At 59.0% G+C, this 8,947-nt stretch overlaps 1 long non-coding RNA gene across 1 annotated transcript; it reads left to right on the forward strand.

Annotated features, from left to right (window-relative positions):
* Positions 1-1,149: 1,149 nt before the first annotated feature.
* Positions 1,150-3,918, forward strand: LOC127549766 (uncharacterized). The gene is made up of 2 exons (XR_007950706.1): positions 1,150-2,622; positions 3,568-3,918. It is a non-coding gene; the product is annotated as an uncharacterized LOC127549766 (long non-coding RNA).
* The last annotated feature ends 5,029 nt before the right edge of the window (positions 3,919-8,947 follow it).

The raw sequence follows: 8,947 nt of genomic DNA on the forward strand, positions 1-8,947 counted from the left end.
GGCCCCCCTGCAGGCCTCTCAGGCTCTTCTGGGTGCCCGGGGCATTGCTTGTCAGAGCCCCCGGTGATAAGGAGGCAGCGCCCGCAGCCCAGGCTCTCCGGCCCTCTAAGCGCCAGGGCTTGCCCTCCGCCAGCCTGCCCTCCTGGAGCTGGGCCCCCGCGGCGGGAGGCGGCCTGTGCCCACATAAGCTATGGCACCACGGGCATCTCGCGCGTTGGGTCCCACAGGCGCCACCCTAGAAGGCTTCACAAAAGAGGGGGTGTCTGCATTGAGACATAAAAGATGAGCAGAAAGTCAGCAGGGGAGGAGGGGGCAGCAGAGCTCACCTGTGGGGGGCCCGGCATGAGCGAAGGAAGTCCTGGGAAGTGGGCGAGTGTGCCCAGGGCTGAGATGCTTTTTTCCCCCTTTGCACCCATTGGCAGCTTCCATCCTCCCCTTCCCCAGACTCCCCCTCCTCCCCCACCGAGGGAAGTGCTTAGAGGGCCAGGCTCTGCTTCCTGGCTTTCCATTGGGGGAGTGGGCCAGTGGGGGGGGGGGAGGGCAGCCTCCGGGCGCTAACTCCTCCAGCTTCTGGAAAGGCTGGGTTTGGAGGCAGGAGGATGCCGGCCTCTGGCACCTGACCGGTAACTCTCTCAGTCTCCTCCCCTTGAAGATGGGCCAATAGCACCCACTTTGCAGACTTACTCGGAGGTCGGGTGTAGAGTGCTTCCAAACCTGAAAGGGCCCAGGAATTGTCCCCTGTGGGTACAATTCGTTTCTATGGAAACTCATGGGACAGACAGGAGTGCCTTCGAGACCTGGGAAACCGCCAAGGTCAAAAGCACAGTGGTGGATTCCTCACTGGGGAGTAGCAGGCTCTCCCAGGGCGCCCAGAATCCCTGGGACGGCCATTACAGCGGGGGAGCTTCTGGGGCCTCTTTGTTACCTGGCGCCGAAGGCCGCCTGCTTCTGGGACAGGTCCAAAGAACTGGGGTCCTGCCCCCCTGCTCAGACTCCCGGCCTTATGTCCCCACATTCCATTGGGCTGAGCCCAGGCCTCCATCACCCTCCTCTTCCCGAGGGAAGCACTTGTCCTAGACGTGGAGAGCAGGCAACAGCCCTTGGGAGAAACCGAGGCAGCTCAGGGCAAGAAAGAGACAGACTGAGTCCTAGGGAATGTGACAGGGGCTGCCTCCCCAAAGGTCCCTCCTTACAGGCAAGCCCGAGCACGTTTCCTCCAGGAGCTGATGGCATCACGTGGTATAAGAGGCTGGCCTAGATTTGTTGTTGCCAAAGGCTTTCCCAGGGGGGTCCTCGGCTATTGAGCTCTTCTGTCCCACTGATCTCCTTCTCTAATTTTTAACCAGTAACAAATAGTCTTGAGGATTATGGTTTCCCAATATGATGGGAGGTCTAAAAGTGCTATTCCCTCCTTATCTCTACTCCCCTTCCCGCCTTGTTGCTCTCAAATTCATAAATCTTCTGTTCCTCTAGTTGGAGGAAAGTGGAGAGAAGCCTCTTTCACAGTTCTGACTAAGGGAAATGTTCTCAACCAAATAAGGAACAAAGATGGTCCCAAGAGATAAAAAAGGTTATTTAAGATTCACAAAATCCAAAAGTTTTAAATAAACAAAATCAATGCAGCTAGCTAAGAACAAAGGGGAAATCTTTACAATGAACAGCTCTTGCTGAAGGCTTGATAAAATATAGAGTGAACACCCAGCCCTCTCTTATATGTTTATATTATTCATGTATATACACAACACATCTTAGATATATTATATATGCATATATTATTATATATGTACGGCTATATCTCAAGGACCAGGCCTCCATGAATATATCATCAAAGGACACAAAATTCTCAAAGGAAAATGACAAATTATTGACCGTATGAGAGGTTAAGTCATTAATAGCAGACGTGGAAGCTACAGAAGCTCTGTGGTTTTAACTCATACCCATTAAACTAGCAAAGGTAATAAAAGGAAGAAATAGTGCTAGGGATCTGTGGGAAACTAGGCACAGTAATGCATTGTTGATGGAGGTGCGAATTGGTCCAATCGTCCCGGAAACCAATTTAGAATAAACAATTTAAGCCAGCCAAATGCTTTTAAAAAATGACTAAAATGTCCCTGCCTTCTGACTCAGAAATTCCACCGCTTGGCCCTGCTGACCCTGAGGACGTCAGAGAGAGCCCTCTCCCTCCCTTCCCCCCAAAAAAATGTTCACCAAAGAGGGGACTTGGAACCAATCAAAGGAGATGCCCATCAATTGGGGAACAAATCGTGGTCAATGCACATAATGAAATAAAAGGAAGAATTCATAGGATCACCCGGGCTTATGGGTACAGAGGCAGAGTGAGATGGGCAGAGCCAGGAAAGCAGAGATGGTAACAAAGGAGGAGAACACGGGACCAGATGCGGTTCAATCGGTGACCAAGCTTGGCCCTCTTTCCCTGCAGCCGTGGCTGGCTGGGGCCGGGCACCTGAGACACACCGGCACTGCCAGCCTTGGCCCTGGGCCTTCAGAGACGAGGATGACTCCGGTCTAGCTGCCTGCTGGGGCCTGGAGCTGTCATTGGCTAAGCAGGTTACTGGGCCCGGCACCTGATCTGATCTTTAGGAACAAAGGGAGGAGACCGAGGTATTTTTTATGGTCCACCATTGGCGGCAGGGGAGAGGAGGCTGAGCCCCCCGAGGAGCCAGCGCTCTCTTGGCAGCCTCCCCTTGTGGGCCGGCTTCCCCTCAAGGGCGCTTTTCTTTCACAGACCCCAAAGTGTCCTCACAAAGGGTGTCTCGAGCCTATGCTCAAGTGTTGTCATTTTAAATTTAAGGTCTGTTTCCCCTTGGGTGGCCCAGACTGCCTGCCCTTCCCCCTTCTCAGTTGCTGCTGATCCTGGTGGAGCCAGCGCAGAGCTTCCAGCACTCAGTGACCCCAGAATCCAATGTCTTTCTTTGGGAAGCCCCCAAAAGGTGACTCCTATGGCTGCTCTCCCCACCCCCTTCCCCAAGCAGGATGGACCCTGTGTGACTTAGGCCTTCCAGCACCACCTGGACTTCCTGGTCCAGACGCCACAGGGAAGGGTGAAGGAAAGGGCATCGTGGGCCCAATTGTCCCATTTTGCTTTGGAAAGTTTGGGGTCTCATGAATTGGCAGAGAATCAGTCAGCTAATGAGAAGCCCTGGAGGATCAATCTTATACTAGATATAAGCTGGGAGCTGGGACACAAAATCCCGGCCCTCAAAAGGGTAAGACAAGTACCTACAGAAGCAGGTATAAACACAGATAAGCACAAAGTGGTTAAGGACAGGGCTGTGGGGGAAGAGGAGGTGCAGGAGGGAGAGGGGCCAGCAAAGGCTGCACACAGGGGGGATGCCTGAGCTGCATCCCAAGGATGAGAGGGATTCATGTCGTCGGAGGGAAGGGGAGCGGAGCAGAGAGAGCACTGGGGGCCTTGGGTGGGAGGAATAAGAGAAAACCATTCTGGCTGGAGAGCAGTGAAGAAGAGAGTCTTGTGCAGGGAGGATGCAGAGTCGGGCCTAGACTAGGAGCCCCAAAAGCTAACCGGGTGACTGTACTTTCTCTCAGAGGCAGCTGGGACTCGGGAGCTTCCGAGGCAGGAGGGGAGAGCGGCACTTGAGGTCGGCCCCTTTACAGGTTCCGCCGGCTCTGGAGAGGACGGAAGGCAGGGGGATCATGGGAGGCCGCGGTAACGATGCAGGTGAGAGGTGATGAGGGACGGAGGAGGATCCAGCTCTTCTCAGCAAGCTCCAAGACGACCGAAGGACTCCTGATGGAAGATGCTCTCCACAAGCGGGGAAGAGCTGCCAGTCTGAATGAAGATCCAAGCAGATCGTCGTCCCCCCCTTGTTTTTCCCCTTTGTTCTGTTTTTTCTTTCACAACATGACTAATGTGGAAACATGTTTTCCATGATTGCACATGTAGAACTTTGATCAGCTTGCTTGCCATTTGGGGATGGGGTAAGGGAGGGAGAGAAAAATCTGGCGCCCAAAACCTTTCCAAAAGTCAGCGTTGAAAACTGGAAAAGAGAAAATACCATTGGGTTTTTAAAAAATGGATAAAAAAGCCGGCTGCCTTTGTTTGTCCTTCAATGTCCTCCCTAGGGGACGTCAGGACAGGCAAGTGGGCTGGACCAAGGCGAGGAGGGCTCTGCAAAGGCCTCGTTCTCTCTTCTGGAGCGTGAGGAGGGGGTGGGGGTGGCCGCAGAACCGAGAGAGAAGGTCTCCGATGGGCGGCCGTGTGGGGGAAGGGAGAAGAAGGAGCTGAGCTCAGGGTGAGAAAATGGGCCCACGAGGACAGAGTGACCGAAGCTCGGGCTGAGGTTGGGGAGAAAGATAATGGGTTCAGTCTGGGGCGTGTGGAATTTGAGTTGTTTCGGGGACATTCGTGGGGGATGCCCAGGAGACACAGAAGATGGAGTGGAAATACTGGGCCCGTCCCAGAGACAGAGAGTGAGCCGTGGGAGCTGAGGGGGTGAGGAAGGAGAAGAGAAGGGAAGCCTCGGGCCCCCCCCCCCTCCCCCCTGCATCAAAGGAGACCGAGAAGGAGCCAACATCTGAGCAGCTGAAGATCAGTCAAAATGGCGGGTGGGGCCAATGCACTGAAGGGAAGCTATGGGGAGGAAGGGGGGGGGGGGGAGGCCGTCAGAGGTCGGGCCAAGCATGGGAGAAGAGTTCTCGAGAGCCCCGACCTTGAGCCTCTGGGCCCTGGGAAAGGAGGCAAGGTATGGAGAAGGCTCTGGCCAAGGTCCCCAGAAGCCCGGGTGTAGTGAGAGCAGGTCCTGGAACAAAGCCGCTCTGTTTGGGAAAGGCTCCGGACGGTGTCTGGCGGCCTCGCCCTCTCGGTGATTATATTATACTATTAAATTATGAAAAAGGACCTTTCGGGTCTGGGTCTGGGCCCGGCTGCTGAGGAAGGGAGTTCCCAGAAGGGAAAGGCCGGGAGCGCATCTTGGGGCAGGGATCGGGCGGCCAGAGTCACCGGGCCCAGACACAAGCCGGGTCCAGCTCTTCTCTGTCCGGGGCCCGCTTACTGCCCCTCCCCCCCACATCTCTCCCCCCCTCCCGCCGTTGGCCCGTCCTGGGGGCCCGAGACCCCTTTTGCAAGGTCAGAATTATTCACACAGAACACTCAGGTTTTTTCATTTCTTGAATAACTACCCGGGATGTGCGGCCGTTCTTTGGATCCTGTAGCTTTATTTTAATCGGAGTCATTCACATTTTCTCCTTCACTTTCCAAGGCAACAACGAGTAACCAAGCACGCGGGCCGCTTTCGGAGGTGTAAATGCCGATACTGAAAGTTTAACAATCGGCTCTGGGAAGCCACTGGTAGACAGCCGGCCCCAGCCGGGCCACAAGCCACAGAAACAAAAGCTGAGGGGAGGGGGCGGTGGAAAATCGCAGGCTCCTTCTCCGTTAAACCCCGCAAAGAGGCTCAGGGTGCTCCCTGTCCCCCCCAGGCCCCCGCAAGCCCTTGGTTTCTCTCCGTTCGTACCGACCCTCAAAGTCCTGGCCCGGAAGCCCCGCCCAGCCCCCTACTCCTCCTTTATCCGCCCCGACCTCACTTTAGACCTATTTGTGTGCACGTGACGGGGCGGACTGCCCCTCCCCCCTTCCACCCCATCCCCCAGCACAGTGCCGGGCACCCGGGAGCGGGGGCTGGGACTGGGAGCTGAAACCGATCGATTTGCATTTCTAAAAGCTGTGACTTGCACTCACCCCGGCTGAAAGCGGCCCCACCCCCACCCTCACCCCACCCCACCCCACCCCACCCCCACCCGAGAGTGCCTCTTTCTGGCCCGGAGTCCGCTTTTCACAGTTTTCCCAAAGATCCCCCGCCGCCCTCGCCAAGGGAGGGCAGGCCTGGCTCTTTCGGGTCGCCCTGGGAAGGGAGAGGAAGCCCCCGGGCCCACCGAGGGAGCCGGGCTGCTCCTGCGGCGTCCCCGCCACCAGCCTGCACCCAGGGCGGCTGGTGCCCCCGCAGGGCTCCGAGGCTCGGCCCTCCGGCCCGGGGCTCCCGTCCTCCCCAGATGCCCGGCTCTGTCCTCCCCATCTGCCCGGCTCTGTCCTCCCCATCTGCCCGGCTCTGTCCTCCCCAGCTGCCGGCTCCCGTTCTCCCAGCTGCCTGGCTCTGTCCTCCCCAGCTGCCTGGCTCCCGTCCTCCCCAGCTTCCCTGCCCAAGCTCCCAGCACTGAAAACAGCAGCCAGAGCTGCTCCCTCTCTTCCCATGGCCAAAGTCGGGGCACACGAAGGCCAGGAGGCCGGAAGGCAGCCTGACCAAGCTCTGAGTGCCCTCCAAGGCGGGGGGAGCCCGTGGTTCTCCCCCATTCTGCTGGGGAGTCTTTACAGGCTTGGGGTAGATGCCCCTCACTCCCCGAAGGTCACCTTCAGCCGCCTGAGCCCTCTCTGCAATGCCCTCCCTGGGGTGCCCACCTTGGAGTGCCCGCCCTGGGGTGAGGTGGGGGCTGCGAGAAGCTTCATGCAGGAGGATGGCACCCTTTTGGGCCCCGCTCTCTCCTTCCTTTTGGATGCTGGTGTGGGTGGGTGCCGAGTGTGTAGAGTTGGGGGGCTCAGGGTCTCTCAGGGCCCCCCAGGATGTCAGAAAGCAGGGGCCCCGGTGCCCCCCGTCCTTGTTCCCAATGCAGATACACTTGGTGGCCTGTGAGCCTCCCACGCAGAGAAGGGCCCAGCCCAGCCGTTCCTGTCTGATACGGGCCCTGGGTCCCCCCCAGCAACTTTTGGGACGTTCTTCCTGTGAAGATCTTCCCTTTCTGGCCTCGTGGGGGGCATGTCCTGGGCTAGTGCTTAGGGTTCAACAGGTCCATCCCCCAGCCCCCACAGGCGGCTCTCTGGTCTGCCCTCTCCCCCTCCCCCACCCCAACCAGGCTTGGGGGCGCCATTAATTGTGCCTCACAGACCCAAAGCCCGGGACCCCTGAAAGTCAGCTCATTCTCCTCGGCGCTCCCCCAGCTCTCACCCGTCTGGAGAACGGGCGAAGGAAGCGTGCCGGGGGCACAGGGACCCGGCACTGGGCAGGCAGCGGCAGGGGGCAGTTTCCCAAGGAGCAGGGGAGAGGGCGACCCCGGCAGGGGGCATCCAACCCGCACTCCCCCCCCAGATTTAGGGAGCTCCTGTTCCGGGCCGGCCGTGGGCCCCGAGGACAAGAGTGGGAGAACTTTGCCCACAGGGGGCACGCGTTCTAGCGGGACAGCCCACTCCTGTGTGAACCCATTTTGAAAATGGTGGGGGGAGAAGGTGCCCGGAGCTGAGAGCCACTGCAGGAAGCTGAAGGCAGGGGCTGAGGGAAGGAGGCCGGAGGCCATCGCCAGGCCTGCACTGGAGTTTCTGCAGCGAACCCGACGCGAAGCTGCTGCCCAAACGGAAAATGGCTCTGCAATCCCTGGGCAAAGACTTGATTGGGGCAGAGAGCGTGGAGAGGGACAGGGAGCTGGCCGGGGGGGCTGGGGGCCGGAAGGGCAGCTGGCAGTGCCCCCCGACCCAATGCTGGAGAGGGCTTAGGGCCACGGGGGCAGGAAGGGGAGTGGGCTTTGTGCGTAGCCCAGCTCCGCCTCGGCCTGAACCGGGGGCCTTCGGACCCGGACCGTGCTCCGAGGGGAGCTTCTCCCTGGCAAATGCTTCCTGGCAGGAGGGGCTCCCAGGCTCAGAGACACCAAACCCAACAGGTGAGAAAACCACGGGGTCACTGTCCTACGGCAGATGGCAGAGGCATGACCCGGGGGGCAACCCACCGGGCTCTCCGTAACACAGGGCACGCTTGCCCAAAGCCACAGGGCACTTGGTGGCAGGATTTGAACCCACATTCTCTGACTCGTGCCCTAGGACGAGGCTGGATGGAGGCTGCTCGGCCCTGAGGCTGCCCTGGGGATGAAGCTGAGAAGGGACCCCAAATCCTGGGGCCGGGAGGCCTGGCCCAGGCAGGGACCCGGGCGGGGAGAGGAAGTGGCTCCAGAGCCGGCCTCAGTGGTCCTTGTCTGCCTCCTCCCAAGGGCGCCCTCCGGGCACCTTGGCACTCTGTCCCTGGCACCTTGGCACTCCATCCCTGGCGTGGTGTTTGTCAAAGCCCTGAGTCAGATGACAAAGTCCCAGCTCTCGTCTGAGTGCAGCCGGCCCGGCGGGGGCAGCGTCTGCCCAGGCGCCTCCCATCGTCAAGCGAGATAAGAGTCCCTGGCAGGCGGGCACAGCCTCCCAGCTGCTACCGGGTGAAAGGGTGACAGAGGCGAGCCCTGCATCCGGGCAGGGCCGACGGGGCTGATCCTTATCTGGGCGAGGAAGTGAGAGGAGAGGCCGAAAGCCACCCCAGGGGAAAGGGGGGCGGTCACCTCTCCAGTCTAAAGTGAGGGTGCTCGGCCCTTCCAGTCCTCGAAGGTGCAGCCGGCTGGCGTCGGGGGTCCTGGCCTCCAGAGCCGGGTCCTGGCGGGCGGCTCCTGACCGCCTGCCAACAAGGTCAGTTTTCAAGCTGCCCCAGGGGCCCTGCACGTAGTAGGTGGTCAAATATTTCCAAAGAGATGATGGGGAGGATGCTGATGGCAGCCCCTGGGTGCCTTCCTGCTCTCCAGCCGGAGTAGTGTATAAGGTGGGCGCTCTTCTGGACCTCCTCCCCCTTCCCAGCTCTCCTTGGTCTTTCCCCTGCACTCTGGAAGCTAGGCAAGGGGCTCCCCAAACCCACGGCTGGCTGGAAGCCCTGGACCCTCAGTCTGATCCTAAGCTGGCGTGGGAGAGATGGAGGCGCCAAGGGGACAAGCCCCCTCAGAGCTCAGAAAAAAGATCCAGCATCCTTTGGGGCCACAGGGCTGGAGGACCAGGAAATCCGGGCCTGCAAACAGGCCCTGACAGATTGAAGATGGCGCTACTATTCTGCATGAGAAATGATCCAACAGGGAGTTCTCAGCAGAACCCTCGGAAGCAATGGTCAATAAACATTAAGTG

This window comes from Antechinus flavipes, chromosome 1 (assembly GCF_016432865.1).
Source record: "Antechinus flavipes isolate AdamAnt ecotype Samford, QLD, Australia chromosome 1, AdamAnt_v2, whole genome shotgun sequence".
Classification (NCBI taxonomy): Eukaryota; Metazoa; Chordata; class Mammalia; order Dasyuromorphia; family Dasyuridae; genus Antechinus; species Antechinus flavipes.